Source organism: Musa acuminata, unplaced genomic scaffold (assembly GCF_036884655.1).
Source record: "Musa acuminata AAA Group cultivar baxijiao unplaced genomic scaffold, Cavendish_Baxijiao_AAA HiC_scaffold_835, whole genome shotgun sequence".
Lineage (NCBI taxonomy): Eukaryota > Viridiplantae > Streptophyta > Magnoliopsida > Zingiberales > Musaceae > Musa > Musa acuminata.
The window spans coordinates 50,001-55,000 of NW_027021061.1; positions in this window are offsets into that span (position 1 = coordinate 50,001).

A 5,000-nucleotide genomic window follows, 5' to 3' on the forward strand; every position below is an offset into this window, starting at 1 on the left:
GGCCATTTTTGGCTGCGCGAGCGAGCAGCGAGCGGCGGACAGCGAGCGAAGCGAGAGGCAGCACCGTCCCTGCTATACGAAAGCCCCATCCAGCCCTGTGCCACCCGGGGGGTTCCAGGGTGCTGAGATGGCTGACGTTTTGCTCCGCTCACGACGGTCGCCGCGGCACGCAAGAACAGGCCAAAAACTGGCCAAAACAGCCCAAAAACGGGCCAAAACTGGCCATTTTTTGCTGCGCGAGCGAGCGGAGAGCGGCGAACAGCGAGCGAAGCGCGAGGCAGCACCGTCCCTGCTATACGAAAGCCCCATCCAGCCCTGTGCCACCCGGGGGGTTCCAGGGTGCTGAGATGGCTGACATTTTGCTCCGCTCACGACGGTCACCGCGCCACACAAGAACAGCCCAAAAACAGGCCAAAACAGCCCAAAAACGGGCCAAAACTGGCCATTTTTGGCTGCGCGAGCGAGCGGCGAGCGGCGAACAGCGAGCGAAGCGAGAGGCAGCACCGTCCCTGCTATACGAAAGCCCCATCCAGCCCTGTGCCACCCGGGGGGTTCCAGGGTGCTGAGATGGCTGACGTTTTGCTCCGCTCACGACGGTCACCGCACCACGCAAGAACAGGCCAAAAACTGGCCAAAACAGCCCAAAAACGGGCCAAAACTGGCCATTTTTGGCTGCGCGAGCGAGCGGCGAGCGGCGAACAGCGAGCGAAGCGAGAGGCAGCACCGTCCCTGCTATACGAAAGCCCCATCCAGCCCTGTGCCACCCGGGGGGTTCCAGGGTGCTGAGATGGCTGACGTTTTGCTCCGCTCTCGACGGTCACCGCGCAATGCAAGAACAGGCCAAAAACTGGCCAAAACGGCCCAAAAACGGGCCAAAACTGGCCATTTTTGGCTGCGCGAGCGGCGAGCGGCGGACAGCGAGCGAAGCGAGAGGCAGCACCGTCCCTGCTATACGAAAGCCCCATCCAGCCCTGTGCCACCCGGGGGGTTCCAGGGTGCTGAGATGGCTGACGTTTTGCTCCGCTCTCGACGGTCACCGCGCAATGCAAGAACAGGCCAAAAACTGGCCAAAACGGCCCAAAAACGGGCCAAAACTGGCCATTTTTGGCTGCGCGAGCGAGCGGCGAGCGGCGGACAGCGAGCGAAGCGAGAGGCAGCACCGTCCCTGCTATACGAAAGCCCCATCCAGCCCTGTGCCACCCGGGGGGTTCCAGGGTGCTGAGATGGCTGACGTTTTGCTCCGCTCTCGACGGTCACCGCGCAATGCAAGAACAGGCCAAAAACTGGCCAAAACGGCCCAAAAACGGGCCAAAACTGGCCATTTTTGGCTGCACGAGCGAGCGGCGAGCGGCGGACAGCGAGCGAAGCGAGAGGCAGCACCGTCCCTGCTATACGAAAGCCCCATCCAGCCCTGTGCCACCCGGGGGGTTCCAGGGTGCTGAGATGGCTGACGTTTTGCTCCGCTCTCGACGGTCACCGCGCAATGCAAGAACAGGCCAAAAACTGGCCAAAACGGCCCAAAAACGGGCCAAAACTGGCCATTTTTGGCTGCACGAGCGAGCGGCGAGCGGCGGACAGCGAGCGAAGCGAGAGGCAGCACCGTCCCTGCTATACGAAAGCCCCATCCAGCCCTGTGCCACCCGGGGGGTTCCAGGGTGCTGAGATGGCTGACGTTTTGCTCCGCTCTCGACGGTCACCGCGCAATGCAAGAACAGGCCAAAAACTGGCCAAAACGGCCCAAAAACGGGCCAAAACTGGCCATTTTTGGCTGCACGAGCGAGCGGCGAGCGGCGGACAGCGAGCGAAGCGAGAGGCAGCACCGTCCCTGCTATACGAAAGCCCCATCCAGCCCTGTGCCACCCGGGGGGTTCCAGGGTGCTGAGATGGCTGACGTTTTGCTCCGCTCTCGACGGTCACCGCGCAATGCAAGAACAGGCCAAAAACTGGCCAAAACGGCCCAAAAACGGGCCAAAACTGGCCATTTTTGGCTGCGCGAGCGAGCGGCGAGCGGCGGACAGCGAGCGAAGCGAGAGGCAGCACCGTCCCTGCTATACGAAAGCCCCATCCAGCCCTGTGCCACCCGGGGGGTTCCAGGGTGCTGAGATGGCTGACGTTTTGCTCCGCTCTCGACGGTCACCGCGCAATGCAAGAACAGGCCAAAAACTGGCCAAAACGGCCCAAAAACGGGCCAAAACTGGCCATTTTTGGCTGCACGAGCGAGCGGCGAGCGGCGGACAGCGAGCGAAGCGAGAGGCAGCACCGTCCCTGCTATACGAAAGCCCCATCCAGCCCTGTGCCACCCGGGGGGTTCCAGGGTGCTGAGATGGCTGACGTTTTGCTCCGCTCTCGACGGTCACCGCGCAATGCAAGAACAGGCCAAAAACTGGCCAAAACGGCCCAAAAACGGGCCAAAACTGGCCATTTTTGGCTGCACGAGCGAGCGGCGAGCGGCGGACAGCGAGCGAAGCGAGAGGCAGCACCGTCCCTGCTATACGAAAGCCCCATCCAGCCCTGTGCCACCCGGGGGGTTCCAGGGTGCTGAGATGGCTGACGTTTTGCTCCGCTCTCGACGGTCACCGCGCAATGCAAGAACAGGCCAAAAACTGGCCAAAACGGCCCAAAAACGGGCCAAAACTGGCCATTTTTGGCTGCACGAGCGAGCGGCGAGCGGCGGACAGCGAGCGAAGCGAGAGGCAGCACCGTCCCTGCTATACGAAAGCCCCATCCAGCCCTGTGCCACCCGGGGGGTTCCAGGGTGCTGAGATGGCTGACGTTTTGCTCCGCTCTCGACGGTCACCGCGCAATGCAAGAACAGGCCAAAAACTGGCCAAAACGGCCCAAAAACGGGCCAAAACTGGCCATTTTTGGCTGCGCGAGCGAGCGGCGAGCGGCGGACAGCGAGCGAAGCGAGAGGCAGCACCGTCCCTGCTATACGAAAGCCCCATCCAGCCCTGTGCCACCCGGGGGGTTCCAGGGTGCTGAGATGGCTGACGTTTTGCTCCGCTCTCGACGGTCACCGCGCAATGCAAGAACAGGCCAAAAACTGGCCAAAACGGCCCAAAAACGGGCCAAAACTGGCCATTTTTGGCTGCACGAGCGAGCGGCGAGCGGCGGACAGCGAGCGAAGCGAGAGGCAGCACCGTCCCTGCTATACGAAAGCCCCATCCAGCCCTGTGCCACCCGGGGGGTTCCAGGGTGCTGAGATGGCTGACGTTTTGCTCCGCTCTCGACGGTCACCGCGCAATGCAAGAACAGGCCAAAAACTGGCCAAAACGGCCCAAAAACGGGCCAAAACTGGCCATTTTTGGCTGCACGAGCGAGCGGCGAGCGGCGGACAGCGAGCGAAGCGAGAGGCAGCACCGTCCCTGCTATACGAAAGCCCCATCCAGCCCTGTGCCACCCGGGGGGTTCCAGGGTGCTGAGATGGCTGACGTTTTGCTCCGCTCTCGACGGTCACCGCGCAATGCAAGAACAGGCCAAAAACTGGCCAAAACGGCCCAAAAACGGGCCAAAACTGGCCATTTTTGGCTGCACGAGCGAGCGGCGAGCGGCGGACAGCGAGCGAAGCGAGAGGCAGCACCGTCCCTGCTATACGAAAGCCCCATCCAGCCCTGTGCCACCCGGGGGGTTCCAGGGTGCTGAGATGGCTGACGTTTTGCTCCGCTCTCGACGGTCACCGCGCAATGCAAGAACAGGCCAAAAACTGGCCAAAACGGCCCAAAAACGGGCCAAAACTGGCCATTTTTGGCTGCACGAGCGAGCGGCGAGCGGCGGACAGCGAGCGAAGCGAGAGGCAGCACCGTCCCTGCTATACGAAAGCCCCATCCAGCCCTGTGCCACCCGGGGGGTTCCAGGGTGCTGAGATGGCTGACGTTTTGCTCCGCTCTCGACGGTCACCGCGCAATGCAAGAACAGGCCAAAAACTGGCCAAAACGGCCCAAAAACGGGCCAAAACTGGCCATTTTTGGCTGCACGAGCGAGCGGCGAGCGGCGGACAGCGAGCGAAGCGAGAGGCAGCACCGTCCCTGCTATACGAAAGCCCCATCCAGCCCTGTGCCACCCGGGGGGTTCCAGGGTGCTGAGATGGCTGACGTTTTGCTCCGCTCTCGACGGTCACCGCGCAATGCAAGAACAGGCCAAAAACTGGCCAAAACGGCCCAAAAACGGGCCAAAACTGGCCATTTTTGGCTGCACGAGCGAGCGGCGAGCGGCGGACAGCGAGCGAAGCGAGAGGCAGCACCGTCCCTGCTATACGAAAGCCCCATCCAGCCCTGTGCCACCCGGGGGGTTCCAGGGTGCTGAGATGGCTGACGTTTTGCTCCGCTCTCGACGGTCACCGCGCAATGCAAGAACAGGCCAAAAACTGGCCAAAACGGCCCAAAAACGGGCCAAAACTGGCCATTTTTGGCTGCACGAGCGAGCGGCGAGCGGCGGACAGCGAGCGAAGCGAGAGGCAGCACCGTCCCTGCTATACGAAAGCCCCATCCAGCCCTGTGCCACCCGGGGGGTTCCAGGGTGCTGAGATGGCTGACGTTTTGCTCCGCTCTCGACGGTCACCGCGCAATGCAAGAACAGGCCAAAAACTGGCCAAAACGGCCCAAAAACGGGCCAAAACTGGCCATTTTTGGCTGCACGAGCGAGCGGCGAGCGGCGGACAGCGAGCGAAGCGAGAGGCAGCACCGTCCCTGCTATACGAAAGCCCCATCCAGCCCTGTGCCACCCGGGGGGTTCCAGGGTGCTGAGATGGCTGACGTTTTGCTCCGCTCTCGACGGTCACCGCGCAATGCAAGAACAGGCCAAAAACTGGCCAAAACGGCCCAAAAACGGGCCAAAACTGGCCATTTTTGGCTGCGCGAGCGAGCGGCGAGCGGCGGACAGCGAGCGAAGCGAGAGGCAGCACCGTCCCTGCTATATACGAAAGCCCCATCCAGCCCTGTGCCACCCGGGGGGTTCCAGGGTGCTGAGATGGCTGACGTTTTGCTCCGCTCACGACGGTCACC